This window comes from Poromitra crassiceps (genome assembly GCF_964638095.1).
Source record: "Poromitra crassiceps genome assembly, contig: HAP1_SCAFFOLD_885, whole genome shotgun sequence".
Taxonomy (NCBI): Eukaryota; Metazoa; Chordata; class Actinopteri; order Beryciformes; family Melamphaidae; genus Poromitra; species Poromitra crassiceps.
In genome coordinates, this window is record NW_028151524.1 from 4,141 (window position 1) to 21,631 (window position 17,491).

The following is a 17,491-nucleotide window of genomic DNA, read 5'->3' on the forward strand; positions in this document are numbered from 1 at the left end:
TGCCTGGGAGGCGGCGCTTCCCAGGCTTCCTAGACGCTTGGTGCGAGGCTGTGTGTTACTAGTGTGGGGAGGAGTTTTCAGCTGAGGGGGGGGGAGGGGGGGTGGGGCACGCAGGGCAGGACACAACTACACCACATCACTACATCAGAAAATATTACCGTATCTAGAGTCAGTGAATGTGCTTGAAATGCTGCATTTCACAAAAGGCTGAATATCTCAGCTTATAATTTGAAATGCCTGAAAACGCTGAAAACAACCTATCTTCTCCGGCTCATAACTAAAGAACGGAAAATGGTATCAATAAACTTTTTTTTGCTGATGATACAATAGAGTCTCCTTGTTCTTTTTGCGTGTTCGGTGTTTACATAGTAATATCACACAATATTCTGTGGGCCTCGAGAAATCACTGAAAACGCTCTGAAAACTCTGGCACTGGGAGCGTCCGTTCTCCAAAAGTGGCTGGCACTCAATGAGTTAATGCACTTTTTATACTCTTTTTTTAAAGTTTTGTTGTGATGCTTTTAAATGTCCATTTTATTCTCTTCTTTTCTTTTCTTTTCCTGTCAACCATTTTATGTGAAGCTGCTGCTTAATGAAGTTGCTTATTGCACTTTTTATAGTCTTTTTTAAAGTTTTGTTGTGATGCTTTTAAATGTCCATTTTATTCTCTTCTTTTCTTTTCTTTTCCTGTCAACCATTTTATGTGAAGCACTTTGAATTGCCTCTGTGTATGAAATGTGCTATACAAATAAACTTGACTTGACTTGACTGGATTTACTTTACATCAGAGAATCAATAGGGCGCTGACTTCGCGGGTTCAGGCATGATCAGTTCTCGGTACTTGACAGCAACACTTATCATTAAACACTGACACAACGTAGATACGTTTCTTTTATTCTTAAGTGGGGGTGAAGACGCTAGGGAACAGTTCAGGGTTGGGCTGGTGTAGGGCTCCTACTGTTCATGGTCATGTGTGGACAGGTGTTGAACAAAACCCTTCCAAACTTCACAGAACCCTGTGCTATATACACCCTCCATGTCGTCACTGTCCTATACACCCTCCATGTCTTCTTCACAATGGTCAATGAAGGCCTTGCCCGGTGGATGGGGGGTGTTGAGCCAGACACCTGGGTTCTTCTCGACAGTGGCAGACAGCTGGCCGGTGATGGGGGCGGTGCTGGTGTGGAGCGCGCTCGCAATACACACCAGCACCCCCCAGCAAGACAGGGGAGTCTTGTCTGTGCAGCCTGGCCCGACACCTTGCAAGCCTTTGGGCAGCTCCAGAGTTTTCACCAGCAACTCTTCTATGTCAGAAGCATTAGGACCGCTCGGTCTCTTCTGCCAACACAGATGTCTGGGCTGGTCGCCGGCTTTCTGAGGATCTGTCTTGACTTTGTTGCTGGGATGGTTGGTAACCTTGGTAACCGGCTGCTTGAAGATGGAGGTTGTCTGTCTGACTGGGAGTGACGTGTTCAGGTCAGGTTTGCCCTTGTTCTTGTTCTGGTAGCTCAGTCTCTGCCAGTTCTTGTTCCGCTTGCTCATCAGCATCTTCCCGGTGCGGAAATCAAAGAAGCTGAGGTCCATCTGGTTACCAAGGTAATGGGCCAGCTGAGGCTTACTCCGAACCCTCTTCCCAGACGGACTAAAATAATAGACATCCTTTTTTCCAGCTGACCAACCCGACTTTCTGGTCACTTCTTCCATTTTCCAGCCGTTGGGGAGAGCAGAGCAATCCATCACTTTCATGCATAAGGCTTGCTTGCCCACTGATGATGTCACAACATCACATCACTGATGACAGCACACTTGCTCAAGTGACATCACTGATGACATCACTTCCGCGACTTGACATCATGATGTCACAATGCCGGGACTTTATGACATCACTGATGACATCATCAGTGGGACAAAAATTTTAACAGAGAAACATTGCCCACATGCTCCCTTTTAGATAGATAGATAGAAATGGCTGTACAGTACTCAGTGACAGAAGGCAATCCTTTGTTCTGAAACACTACAATTCCATATCACTGACCTTCAGAAAGGCTCAACACATTGGGCAGAATGAAGTGTAACATATCACTGACCTTCAGAAAGGCTCAACACATTGGGCAGAATGAAGTGTAACATATCACTGACCTTCAGAAAGGCTCAACACAGTGGGCAGAATGAAGTGTAACATATCACTGACCTTCAGAAAGGCTCAACACAGTGGGCAGAATGAAGTGTAACATATCACTGACCTTCAGAAAGGCTCAACACAGTGGGCAGAATGAAGTGTAACATATCACTGACCTTCAGAAAGGCTCAACACAGTGGGCAGAATGAAGTGTAACATATCACTGACCTTCAGAAAGGCTCAACACAGTGGGCAGAATGAAGTGTAACATATCACTGACCTTCAGAAAGGCTCAACACAGTGGGCAGAATGAAGTGTAACATATCACTGAGCTTCAGAAAGGCTCAACACAGTGGGCAGAATGAAGTGTAACATATCACTGAGCTTCAGAAAGGCTCAACACAGTGGGCAGAATGAAGTGTAACATATCACTGACCTTCAGAAAGGCTCAACACAGTGGGCAGAATGAAGTGTAACATATCACTGACCTTCAGAAAGGCTCAACACAGTGGGCAGAATGAAGTGTAACATATCACTGACCTTCAGAAAGGCTCAACACAGTGGGCAGAATGAAGTGTAACATATCACTGACCTTCAGAAAGGCTCAACACAGTGGGCAGAATGAAGTGTAACATATCACTGACCTTCAGAAAGGCTCAACACAGTGGGCAGAATGAAGTGTAACATATCACTCACCTTCAGAAAGGCTCAACACAGTGGGCAGAATGAAGTGTAACATATCACTGACCTTCAGAAAGGCTCAACACAGTGGGCAGAATGAAGTGTAAAAACACCTTTCTGCTGCTAAATGATGACTCACCCAAACGGTCAGCTACTGATTGGCAAATGTACAGTTTGTAATATGATAAGGTCTGTATGATGATAGTATTATGATGATCTGTATGTGGGAGTATGCTGTTACTTAACAGACGCATTAGTGGTCATGTTGAAATTAGGGATGGGCGCGAGTACTCGGGTACTCGAGCACTCGTTCATAACGTCAGTATTCGAGTAACGTTTCTGCTGTTCGGGTACTCGCCCCACTCCCCACCCCTTTAAAAATGGTCTAGAAGTCGGGCTGGGCGATATATCGAATATACTCGATGTATCGCGGCTTGTGCCACGTGAGATGTAGAAATTACTATATCGCGAACATTCGAGTATAATTGTCACGCATTGTTTATAACTTAAGCCGCCGGCATGACTCGCTTCACGTTTCCTCTTGTCAGCTCTCCCTTGAGAGGGAGAGCTCTGGAAGGGAGGGGGAATCACATATATACGTCAAACGCGTCAAACCGCGTCAGACACACCCTCCCCACCAACCAACCCAAGCAGTTGGCGAAACATGGCCGCCTCCAGTGTGTCTGTTGACAGTTTCAAATTATAACAAAACAACCACTATTGCAATTTGCAATACATGTCCCGCAAGGTTTCTGAGATTAGGGGAAAGTCTGAGCTGGCGTTACGCTAAACCAAACGTGGGGAGGAGTTGCGGATTTGTTTGGCATTAACGTTAGCTGTTTTGGTGGCTAACGTTAGCTAGCTGTTTGTGGCCTACCTAGTAGTTCAGCAGGCAGCGCTCCACAAGCTTGTTGTGACCAAAATCCCCGCATTTAAAGCACTTCATACTCCCAGAGCTGGCGTAAACCATGCATTAGCCTACTCAAAATGAAACGTCCAGGGTTTGTGTCTCCAAAAGCAACTAACGCTAACGTTACATGCAAGGTAACGTGAAGCTAACGTAGCTAGCTGCGGGGCAGTCATGATCTATAAGGAAAATGTATGCGCACATTTAGCCTACATAAAAGTCAACATCACAGTGTCTTTTCTTTAATCTAGAGGCATCATTTTTCAGTCAAAAGTGAAACGACACAGATATGATGGCGTATAGTGAGGCTTTCCATGCCTTACTATAGAACTGGCCCCAATGCAAAATTCAGACACCTTATATGTTGCCTTCATGCCAATAAGAGTCTAAATTTAATTTTTTATGTTTTATCTGCAGACTAAGCAGCTAGGCTTTCGGTTCTATAAAAGCCATTATTTTTGTATTGACTATTGAGTGATACACTTTACTAAAACAATCATATTATATCAGAAGTGTTGTTTGTGTGCGATGTCAGATTTGCTTAGGTCAGAGCTATGGAATATTAAATCATCCATCTTTGCTCACTACATCAGCCCTTTCTTTCTTCTTCTTTTTTACCCCAGGTGTGCATAAAATACAGGTTAAGAACTTATGGAAAAGTCATGGAAATCCATTGGTCAAAATGTGTATGAACCCTGAAGGGTTAAATTGAGCATTTATGAGAGATTTCAAAAATATCGAGATATATATCGTGTATCGCGATATAGCCGAAAAACATCGCAATATTCTTTAGAGGCCATATCGCCCAGCCCTAGTTTGACATGATTGTCGCAAAAGATGCAAACCCATAAAATGCCTTTTAGTCAAAAATACACTTATCATTGAACACTGACACAACGTAGATACGTTTCTTTTATTCCTAAGTGGGGGTGAAGACGCTAGGGAACAGTTCAGGGTTGGGCTGGTGTAGGGCTCCTACTGTTCATGGTCATGTGTGGACAGGTGTTGAACAAAACCCTTCCAAACTTCACAGAACCCTGTGCTATATACACCCTCCATGTCGTCACTGTCCTATACACCCTCCATGTTGTCACTGGCGTTGCCCTCCTCCTTCGTCGCCTCTTCTTCTCTCTTCCTCTCCTCATAGTCAGCCAGCGCTTTGCGCGAGGCCTCCAACCTCTTCCTCGCCTTGAACACCAGCTCCTCCTGCTTCCTCTCCTCGTCGGTGACTATGAAGGCCTTGCCCGGTGGCTGGGCGGCGTTGAGCCGGGCGGCGTTGAGCCGGGCGGGGGCGGCGTTGAGCCAGTCAATGAAGGCCTTGTGCCAGGCAATGAAGGCCTTGCTGGGATGGTTGGTAACCTTGGTAACCTTGCCCTTGTTCTTGTTCTTGTTCTGGTTGTTGTTATCGTAGCCCAGTCTCTGCCGGTTCTTGTTCCGCTTGCTCATCAGCATCTTCCCGGTGCGGAAATCAAAGAAGCTGAGGTCCATCTGGTTACCAAGGTAATGGGCCAGCTGAGGCTTGCTCCGAACCCTCTTCCCAGACGGAGTAAAATAATAGACATCCTTTTTTCCAGCTGACAAACCCGACTTTCTGGTCACTTCTTCCATTTTCCAGCCGTTGGGGAGAGCAGAGCAATCCATCATTTTCTTAATTTCCCACGCAAGTTGCCTATAAATCCACTAAACTTGCGACTAGCGACTAGTCAACTCGTATTTAAACAAGGCTAATATGCTAGGTTACGGCCAGCACGATTAAGCACAGCCTGTTGTAGTCTAGTAGGAACGGGGGGTCCCCGCGCACCCGAAAGATATATTTTTCTAACATAGATTTTTGTACTCCTCAAGGTGTCTAATAAACAAATTTTGTTGTTACCCCGTTGAAATAGTGTCCCATGGGTCCGTTTGGCGGCCATCTTTGCGGGCATATTGCGATGTCTGATGAAAATGGATAAGGTCAAACTTTTGAACTAGACGTCATACAGAGACAAATGACACCACTTTTCTGTATGATTTCTGCATGAGGAATTGATTGAGAGGGTTGTTTTAATGATTTTAACAGGTTTGGTATAGTAAAACTCAAAAACATTTGAAAAAAGTGTCTAATTTACTCTCAAAATCTTGCAAAAGAAATCTATCTACATATTAGTCCATGGGCCAGAAGGGTTGGGAATAATGCTCATATTGATTTTTGGCAAGGTATACATCTCTAGAGTTAGAAAATATGTGAGAGCATTGCACCAATGGTAGCTAAATGTGTGTTATCACTCGATTTATAACACCATGCAAAACATAATAGTTGTGGGACTTTTAGGGACATTTGAGGCTAAGTTCATGCAAATCAAGTCTAAAAGCACCAGATTTTGCCCAGAATTAGCCCAGGGCATGCTCTAACAATTGAGCCAGAGTGTCCGAGCCGGTGACCCCCGGGGTCACCATGGCGGCCAGATCCAATATGACCACTGTCCGAAAAAGATTTTGGCTATAACTTTTGAAAGAGATGAGCTAGAAATACAGACTTTGGTGTCTATCTTGTGTTTTTTGACCATTAGAAAGGTGTTGGAATGCTTATCTTTACTAATGAAGATGTGTGTGGACCCCTAATCTGCATATTTCCAAGATGGCGACTACCTGAATATGAGTTTTACCATAACTGTTGATGCTTTTAGTAAACTCGGTGTCCATTTTATGGTTTTTGAGTTTTAGAAACACATTGTAATACTCAGATTTATGATTGAATCTATCTATAGCACTCTACTTTGCATAGTAAGTAGGCTACCAATATGGCCGCTAAACAACTTTTTTACATACACTTTCACCCAGATTGAGTGTAGACTTGTAAGAATAAGTTACCATCAAACTGGTGGAAACAAACAATCTACAGTATGTATCTTACAGATTTTATTAAAACAATTAGACAAAGTAGAACCCATTCCCATTGATACAGGCAATAGCCAGTCTGTGCATCAATGCTCTCCATAAATGTGAAATGCTATCAATACTGATCAAAGGTGTTTAGAATTTGAACAAAATATTACAATATCAGAAACAAAAACAACAGAACAAAACATATATTGGTGCCTTCAAGATTCAAGATTCAAGATTCAAGATCTATATGTACAAGTGAGTAGTAGCCTACTTATGTCCATAGGTTGAATTGAGTTAGAAGTGCTCAGTCCTTTTGATTTACCAGGGTGACTGATTTTGCATAAAAGACTTCAGATGACAAGTGGTTTTTGTTTATATCCTTATATCCACAGCCAGATTACTCAAATATTGTTGTCTCGACCCTCATTGTTGGTACAGGCACTCTTGCATCCACATTGAGGTGCCACGGGCTCCCGCTTTACAGTATTCACAGCACCCACTACATGACTTTTTCATGACTTTGGAGTCCCAGTACCAGCCCCACGTACTGAACTCTGGATGTTTTGCTGGACAGAGGTTGCCTGATTCCAGTAGAAGCTGGCCTGCAGCAGTCCCCATTTTACATGCTGAATCAGTGCATCTTGGGTGGGATGCAGGTTCTCTTGATGCATTTGAAAAAAGCCAATGTCTAGCATCATCTACTTGGCTGGAGCCACAGCTTTTGCTGTACATGACAACCCCAAGGTGAGGGCAACCAGGGTTTTGGGATGAACTCCTCCTTTCTACCAAGAAGGATGTTATACCTTCCAACAGATCTGAATATGACATATCTGCACTTCAGCCTTGTAACCATCCTGAAGCAGACACTACAGTAGAATGATTTATAGCACCTGGCACATGCTGCGGCCAGTAGCCATAGAAACTCAGGATCCATACGTCCGACAGTGACGTTGTAATACTTGCAATACGCTTCTTCTACACATAAGGCCTCACAGAGCACTGGATCGGCTTCATGTGGAAAGTACATTTATGTTCACAAAATCTGCAATGTTCTTGGTCCCCAGAGATCACTGGCATTACATCTCTTCCATGTGCTAAAATGATGTGATACTACATCAGCCTTCCAGGGCTATGGGAAAAGGAGTGGATGGACAGCTTGGGAAGCAACATGCGGATCTCACTGAGACCGTGGACGCCTTCACCTTGGAGCCTGAACCGATCAACTCAGATGTCGATGTCCAAAGACTGGAAGCATTATGGTTGTTGTCATGTCCAGCAAGAGCTGTGTCTCCAGCCAAGTAGATGAAGCCAGACATCCGCTTTTCTCAAATGGTACCAAGTCCCTTGAGAACTTGCCTCCCACCCAAGATGCACTGATTCAGCATGTCAAATGGGGACTGCTGCAGACCAGCTTCTACTGGAATCAGGCAACCTCTGTCCAGCAAAATATCCAGAGTTCAGTACGTGGGGCTGGTACTGGGACTCCCATGACCAAGACTTGGGAACCTTACTGGACCCATCTTTCAGATGCCAGTAAAGCCTGAGTCATCATTCTCTGCTGCAGCTGCAAAAAGTCATGTAGTGGATGCTGTGAATACTGTAAAGCTGGAGCCCGTGGCACCTCAATGTGGATGCAAGAGTGCCTGTACCAACAATGCGGTCAACACAACAATATTTGATTAATCTGGCTGTGGATATAAGGATATAAACAAAAAACACTTTACACTCAATCTAACTTAACCCCCCCAACCCATGGACATACCTAAGTGTTACTCACTAATTGCTTCAATAAAATATGTAAGATAAATACTGTAGATAGTTTGTTTCCACCAGTTTGATGGTAACTCATTCTTACAACTACAAAAGTGTATGTAAAAAAGAAATGGGATAGCAGCCATATTGGTAGCCTATTTACTATGCAAAGTAGAGTGCTATAGATAGATTCAATCATAAACCTGAGTATTACAATGTGTTTCTAAAACTCAAAAACCATAAAATGGACACCGAGTTTACTAAAAGCATCAACAGTTATGGTAAAACTCATATTCAGGTAGCCGCCATCTTGGAACTATGCAGATTAGGGGTCCACACACATCTTCATTAGTAAAGATAAGCATTCCAACACCTTTCTAATGGTCAAAAAACATAAGATAGACACCAAGTCTGTATTTCTAGCTCATCTCTTTCAAAAGTTATAGCCAAAATCTTTTTCGGACAGTGGTCATATTGGATTTGGCCGCCATGGTGACCCCGGGGGTCACCAGCTCGGGCACTCTGGCTCAATTGTTAGAGCATGCCCTGGGCTAATTCTGGGCAAATTCTGGTGCTTTTAGACTTGATTTGCATGAACTTAGCCTCAAATGTCCCTAAGTCCCGCAACTATTATGTTTTGCATGGTGTTATAAATCGAGTGATAACACACATTTAGCTACCATTGGTGCAATGCTCTCACATATTTTCTAACTCTAGAGATGTATACCTTGCCAAAAATCAATATGAGCATTATTCCCAACCCTTCTGGCCCATGGACTAATATGTAGATAGATTTCTTTTGCAAGATTTTGAGAGTAAATTAGACACTTTTTTCATATGTTTTTGAGTTTGACTATACTAAACCTGTTAAAATCATTAAACCAACCCTCTCAATCTATTCCTCATGCAGAAATCATACAGAAAAGTGGTGTCATTTGTCTCTGTATGACGTCTAGTTCAAAAGTTATGACCCTTATCCATTTTCATCAGACATCGCAATATGCCCGCAAAGATGGCCGCCAAACGGACCCATGGGACACTATTTCAACGGGGTAACAACAAAATTTGTTTATTAGACACCTTGAGGAGTACAAAAATCTATGTTAGAAAAATATATCTTTCGGGTGCGCGGGGACCCCCCGTTCCTACTAGACTATTGTAGCAAGCAGCGAGTGGTGTTGTTGAGGAATGGTGAAATTCCATTCTCTATCACTGATGTCACTGATGACATCACTAATGATGTCACAATGTCTATGACATCTTAGTGATGTCATCAGTGACATCAGTATTGACCAAAATCATCTTATGACACACACTGATGATGTCACAGGCATTGATTATGTCACATGCATTGTGACATCACTCCATCAATTGTGGTTGTTGGTTACACTCGCGCAATTGTGACATCATTGTGATGTCATCAGTGATGCAAAGTTGTGCAATTGTGTGCTGCGCATGCCAAAGAGCAAAGATGATGTCATAGGCACTGATGATGTCACAATGTCACAATATCATCACAATATTTATCAGTGTCAGAAATTATTTGCCGGGAGGTACGGTGGTGCAGTGGTAAGCACTATCGCCTCACAGCTCGAAGGTCGTGGGTTCGATTCCCACCTGGGCCGACACTGAAGGAATGCGTGCCCGTCCGCATGTCCTCGAGTGCCCACCACCCGGGTGGGGGTCGGCAAAATGGCCTTTCTGTGTGGAGTTTGCATGTTCTCCCCGTGCCTCCCGGGGGTCTCCTTCATATAGGAACCCCCTTCACAAAAACATGCAACATCCTGGTTGCTTATATGGTTCCTCCTCTGATCGTTAAGGGCGCCTGTTCAGAGGGAGGGGAACTGGTTGGAATAGCGTGAACCTCCCACGTGCTATGTCCTACCGGTGAAGCTTCCTCGGGCAGGTGAAAAGAAGCAGCTGACTTGACTGCCCATGTCTCGGAGGATGCATGGAATCAGTCTCGGCTCTCCTCAGATCGGCAGAGGATGGAGTAGCAACCAGGATTGAGTAATTCAAAATGAGCACTAAACGGGGGATAAAAATGGGATAAAAAATCGGGAAAAAAAACATAAAAAAAATTATTTGCCGAGTGTAACCAATGTCATAGACATCATCAGTGTGGGCCAACTGATGATGTCATAGATGTCATAGACATCATCAGTTACGTCACTCAAAGCGCTGGCCAAGAACCTAAGTTGGTGACCAAAACGGCACACAAATCGGCACGCAAATTGATCTGGACAAAGCCGGAGGATGTATGGCCCACGCTGAAGCGCGGGCCAAAAGGTCTCCTAGCCTCAGCTAGGAAGGATGACATCACTGATGACATCACATCATTAGGTAATTAGGGCAATCACCTAATTAAAAAATCCGGCTCTGTCAGGTCACCTGCACAGGTGCTCTTTACACCCCCTGAAAGTTTCAGCCCGATCGTACGTAAAATGGCATAGCTGTGTCCAGCGGACAAAAATTTAAACAAACATTGCCCACTTGCTCCCTTTTAATATATTCCCGATTTTTTATCCCATTTTTATCCCCCATTAGTGCTAATTTAATTTATTTATCCTGGTTGCTGCTCCACCCTCTGCCGATCTGGGGAGAGCCGAAACTGGCTCCATGCTTCCTCCGAGACATGGGCAGTTAGCCAGCCGCTTCTTTTCACCTGACAGAGGAAGCTTCACCGGTAGGACATAGCACGTGGGAGGTTCACGCTATTCCAACCAGTTCCCCTCCCTCTGAACACGTGCCCTTAACGACCAGAGGAGGAACCACATCAGCAACCAGGATATTGCATGTTTTGGTGAAGGTGGTTCCTATATGAAGGAAACCCCCAGGGGGCACGGGGAGAACATGCAAACTCCACACAGAAAGGCCATTTTGACGACCGGGCGGTGGGCACTCGAGGACATGCGGACGGGCACGCATTCCTTCAGCGTTCACAGCGTCCCAGGTGGGAATCGAAGCCAGGACCTTCGAGCTGTGAGGCGACAGCGCTTACCACTGTACCACCGTACTGAATTGAATGGGATCGGTACTCCTTGTTCGGCCATGACTGCAAAATCACTGTTGTGTGGCTGGCTGTGAAAATCGCTGCTCTAACTTACCGAGCCCCAATTCCCTCAGCCTATAATATACTGTGATACTGTGAGGTCCAATTCCCTCAGCCTATAATATACTGTGATACTGTGAGGTCAGCCCAGTCCATGGTGACAAGAAACGGTTTCAGACGTAATAAGAAACAGAAGAAAGTGTAATAGCCATGTGCTAGTTCACTTGGGATGCAGCCAGCAGGCACAAGCCTTCAGCCTTTAGAGCACTATGATAATATCATAATCATATTTTATATATATATATATATATATATATATATATATATATATATATATAAAATCATATTATGATTAAGACATTTTTCTAGGCACATTCACAACATACATATTCCTCATGTAAAGATGAAATTGTATTGAGACACTTGAGCAGGGTTCGCATTCGGACCAAGGAAGGGTAAATCTAGTACAAGCAGTTTAATTGGAAAGGTCAAATTTCACTATGGTTTCTGAGAGGATGCGGAGAGGAGAAAATGCCATGGGTTAAAATACCTTTGTGGTTTATTAACACATATCACCGTTTAATTCCACACCCCATACAGTGTTTGGAAAGTTACTCAGGAAGTGTAATTAGTTACAGTTATTACTCATTTAAAAAGTAATCAAATGTTACAACTTGTTACTTGGTTTCAAAAGTAATTAGTTACGTTACTCATTACATTACTATATTACTCTTGCTATCTCCCTTCTGAAAAAGTGACATAATATAACCTGTTTAGCCAGCTCCTTTGAGAAGAGAATCCACTTTATTGGAACAATAATTAACCTTACAGGAGGAGTCAACAATCAGCCAAACTGCCTATACTTTCTATGTATTTGTTTACCTAGGACAACAAACTAATCGTGTTCTGGCAGCACAGTAGCCTCGCATAGACAGACCTATCTCCACACTTTGTGTTAAGTCAAGTCAAGTCAAGTCAAGTTTATTTGTATCGCACATTTCATACACAGAGGCAATTCAAAGTGCTTCACATAAAATGGTTGACAGGAAAATAAAAGAATAAAAGAAGAGAATAAAATGGACATTTAAAAGCATCCCAACAAAACTTAAAAAAAAGAGTAAAAAAAAGTGCATTAAGCAACAGGCGCAGCAGTTGCAAAAAGAGCTAAAAACTTATAGAGGACTCATTAGGTTTGCATAATAGAATAAATCAATTTATCTATATTTAGTCCCCCGACATCATGACTATATAAGAAACATGACTACACACACATAAAACTCAGGTCTAGGTACGGTGTCCTCTTTTAAGCTTCCCATACGCGTGCGTCCCTCCTGATGCAACACCTCACCCTCTTGTGAGTATATCCGTATTACGGAACCATCCCCCAGACCTGCAGCTTTTAGCAGTAATTGCAATCATCTATGTTTTAAAACCAATTGTATAATAGTGATTGAGAAACAGCTGTCAGCAGTTAAAAGCGACGGTAAACATAAAAGTCTTTAGTGTATTTTTAAAAGTAAAGTTGGGGCAGATCTGACGTCTTCAGGCAATTTGTTCCAGCTACATGTAGCAGAAGCATAGTGGGTAAATGCGGCCTTTGATTTGATTTGATCCTAGGGACAGTTAATAAGCTGGACCCTGCTGACCTAAGTTCTTTTTTGGAGAGACCAGAGAAAAGGCTATTGCAGTAGTCTAACCTACTATAGATGAAGGCATGAATTAGTTTTTCTAGATCCTGTCTGGACATGTAGCCCCTAATTCTTGCTATATTTTTAAGATGATAAAAAGCTGATTTTCTGATTGACTTAATGTGGGAGTTAAAGTTGAGATCGGAATCAATAATAACGCCAAGATTATTATTTATTTTTTTATATATTTCCCCCCCCCCCCGATTTTTTTATCCCATTTTTATCCCCCTTAGTGCTAATTTACTTGTATTTATTCTGGTTGCTACTCCACCCTCTGCCGATCTGGGGAGAGCCGAAACTGGCTCCATGCTTCCTCCGAGACATGGGCAGTTGGCCTGCCGCTTCTTTTCACCTGACAGGGGAAGCTTCACTGGTAGGACATAGCACATGGGAGGTTCACGCTATTCCAACCGGTTCCCCTCCCTCCGAACATGTAACTGAAGTTGGCCGCAGTGTAGCTGCAGTGAATGTTGAACGTAATCGCGTGTGTCGCGTGTGCAGGCACGTCAGAGTTCCTGAAATGAGCCGTCTCAAAGCGATTACATGGAGCGCGCAGCGGGGAGCGTCACCAAGAATTTCACTCTGGAGGGTGGTTTCAAAATGCGTCGTTTCCTAAGCGCAAATTCGCCGTCGCCGTCTAAAAGGGAGGCACTAACGATACAATAATTCCCCGTCACCGTAGGAAACCGTCCTCGTGTAAAGTGCCCCCTAGTGTGGTTTTTGTGTTTTTTTGTGTGCATAACCTTAACCGAGTGGTAGAGATGGCTTAATCAGGTGTGTATCATGTATCTTGAATCATAGTACCATGAATATTAAGACAATGTTGTTTACTTTAGAACTTTATACAGCTTTTATTTATTTGTAAGATTCATACCTGGGGAGGTTGTTTCCAGGTTTGCCCCAGACTTTCCAGGTGTTTCCAGAGCCGCTTTCAGACATGCCTTGGAATTCGGGAGTCATCTAGAGGGCATCCGGATGGTGGTGTATGTGCGAACACGTTTTGGTGAGCTCTGCGCGCTCCCGCGATCCTCCTCCTATCCGCAGGTAAGTGTACCCCCAGCCCTAGTGGCAGGAGCGGATTGTCCCCCAACCCCCCCCCCCCCCCCCCCCCCCCCCCCCCCCCCCCTCCAGAGCTCCGTGAAGTAGCCAGCTCAGTGAGTGCATGAGGACAGAGACAGAAAGCCAGCGTGACAGATTATTATTATTATATAAATAGTCCATGTGAATGAGCAAGCAAAAAAAACATGATGCCGTTTCAGTTTTTCCAAATGAAGCTCAAACCTGCTCCGTGTGCGTCGGCCAACAGGCTACATGTTGCTGGGGATTGAAACCCTCATGGCTCTGATCTGATTTCATTTCTGCATAGCTTCGCACAGCACACACATTTAATGAGCATTTTTGGACGCGAGGGTCGTCCCGCTTCCCAGTATTGGACATCGCTAGGTAGGGTATCTGGATCTGGTTGCGTTCATGCCTTTGATTTAACGTTTACACAGCGTTTGTGAAGATTCAATTCCAAGAAGCGTCAAGTCAGGCAGTATAAAACGAAAACTTCCGGGTATAACCTTCGCAATAATGGCAATTAAATAAAGTAAATGCACGTGTAATGTTTTTTTGTGTGCGTTTCGAAAGATACAGAACAGAGATAAACTGGAAGAATATCTGCTCCCTTCGAAAAGTCAATTTTAACCCGTAGTGAGTCGACTGTTCTGATTTTTTGTTACTAAGTAATACAACATTTATTTTATTTTGAAGGTAAAAACGTCTAGCTTCCTGTATTCTGTATAATTCTAGTAGGTTTGATGCATTTTAGGACTGAACATAGCAAAGACCTGCGTTCTTTGTAGTGCTTGAGACTCGAGGAAATCGATGCATCTGGGCGTGAGTTGTAGGGTTGTTTAATTCATTACTAACGTTATGCGCAAACGATTATATGCCGTGAACGTTAGGCAGTTATCGCCCATTATGTATTTTTAGCAACTTGTTTTCAGACTGCATGTCGTGACAGTTTGTTGAATGTCAATGTGATTCACTTAAGGCTACGCTCAGACAGTGAAGTACACCTGTGTGGTTAGTTTTCACAACTCGCCATTGTGTGGTCATGCCCAAATCCCCCCACCCCCGCCCCCGCCCCCTCTCTACTTTACAAACTCTGCGGAGGTGCTACTCATGTGAGAATGCAACATGCCTCGTGTGTGAAAGGGTACACTTCACCTATCATCCGGGGCAGGCTCAGTGGGAAGCAACCCTCACCTGATCCGGAGTTCATGTCTGAAAGTGGCTCAGGACTGTTACAACCTCCGGGGAACATTGGACCCTGGGAACATTGGTTGGAAACACAAATTTTGCAGCAAGCGGTAGCTGTCTGTGTCAAGTTTTGAAAAGTGTGTGTGTGTGTGTGTGTGTGTCTCAGACAATGTGTGTGTGAGCGTGCGTTTGTGTGTGTGTCTCAGACAATGTATGTGTGTGTGTGGGTGTGTTAGCCAATGTTTGTGTGTGTGTCTTAGCCAATGTGTGTGTGTGGTGTCTGCTGTGTGAGCAGCTATAAGAGTCAGTGCTAATCCCTTTCAGTTGCTCCATAATCCCCATCTAATCCCTTTAAAACTCTATCAGCCTCTCAGGACCTCAGCAGGGTTACACACACACACACACACACACACACACACACACACACACATTGTCTGAGACACACACGCACGCGCACACACACACACACATTGTCTGACACACACGCACGCACGCGCACACACACACACACACACACACACACACACACACACACACATTGTCTGACACACACGCACGCACGCACACACACACACACACACACACACACATACATTGTCTGACACATACACAGACACGCACGCACACACGCACGCACGCGCGCACACACACACACACACACACACACACACACACACACACCAAGTCTTCACAAGTCAAACACACACACACACACACACACACACACGTGTACACGCACGCGCACACACACACACACACACACACACACACACACACACACACACACGTGTACACGCACGCACACACACACACACACACACACACACACACACACACACACACACACACACACACACACACCAAGTCTTCACAAGTCACACACACACACACACACACACACACACGTATACACGCACGCACACACGCACACACACACACACACACACACACACACACACACACACACACACACACGTGCATGCCACACAGTGAGTTAAGCCTTGTCAAGTGACAGTGATCCCCTGTGAGTGAAACACTCCTTCAATGAGATGATCAGTGTGGAGGTGTTCTCAGGCCATTTCTCTCTCTCTCTCGGTCTCTCTCTCACTGCGATCACAGCCAGGGGAGGTCAGTAAGGAGAACCACCTCTGCCTGATCTCCCCGGGCCCTACAGGCGCTATCCCCTTTTTGCGCTTGTGCACCTGTTTGCGTGCCTTAACGCCCGCTTGACATGTACTGTATGCTATCCTCCCTGCAGGGACGATAGCAGTCGGCAACGCGCAAGTGTCCAGGTGTCATGCCGAGTTTTGCCCCCCCGCCCGGCCACAGCTAAACCAGCGCAAACAGGATTTGGGCGGTCTTAACCACCAGAATTATTCACAGGTGTGGCCAGGCAATGCCTGGGGCGGCAATGCCTGGGGCGGCAATGCCTGGGGCGGCTTTAGCTCAGGAGGTAGAGCGGGTCGGCCAATGGCGCAAGGGTTGGCGGTTCGATCCCCGCTCCCTCCCAGCTGCTGTTGCTGTGTCCTTGGGCAAGACACTTAACCCTCCTTGCTCCCGATGGTGTGCAGGCACCCTGCGTGGCAGCCTGCCGCCATTGGTGTATGAATGGGTGAATGTAGACTATCTACTCATTGTAAAGCGCTTTGGATAAAAGCGCTATATAAATGCAGGCCATTTGCAGGCCAATGCCTGGGCGTTACATCAATCAAACCAATCAGATTCCCATCTCGCAATCGCTGTAATACAGTTTCCGTGAGGCATGCAATATGCTGTAATTCTCTCCATGCGTAATTTGGATCACATCACATGATATACCTGTTAAAAACCTCTGTGATTTGATGCAATTTGGGTTCTTTCTCTGACTGGGAAATTGAATATTTGCAGCAAATTTTCACAGCGCTCCGGCGTTTTTTTGCTCCGGCTCCCAGCGCTCCCAGCTGAAAATATTTTAACTTTCCAGAAAGACGCTGGTGTCGGGTGCTCCTTTTCTGGCAACTAATCATGGAGAAACTATCACAACCGAGACAGAAAGGCTCAATTGTGGGAGCAGATTGGCTAGACACTTAATATTTCTGGTGAGTGTTGAGCTAAATCACTGTATGTGTGTTGTTAGCTAATGTTAGCTGTCAGCTATCAAGCTAGCTACCGCACTGAGCTAACGTTAGTTTCAGACTGCT

General features: G+C 44.7%; 1 pseudogene across 1 annotated transcript; it reads right to left on the reverse strand.

The window, feature by feature from the left end:
- Positions 1 to 1,050: 1,050 nt before the first annotated feature.
- On the reverse strand, positions 1,051 to 1,737 carry LOC310771620 (methyl-CpG-binding domain protein 3 pseudogene; annotated as a pseudogene). The gene has a single exon. The product of its transcript is annotated as a methyl-CpG-binding domain protein 3 pseudogene (transcript).
- Positions 1,738 to 17,491: the final 15,754 nt, after the last annotated feature.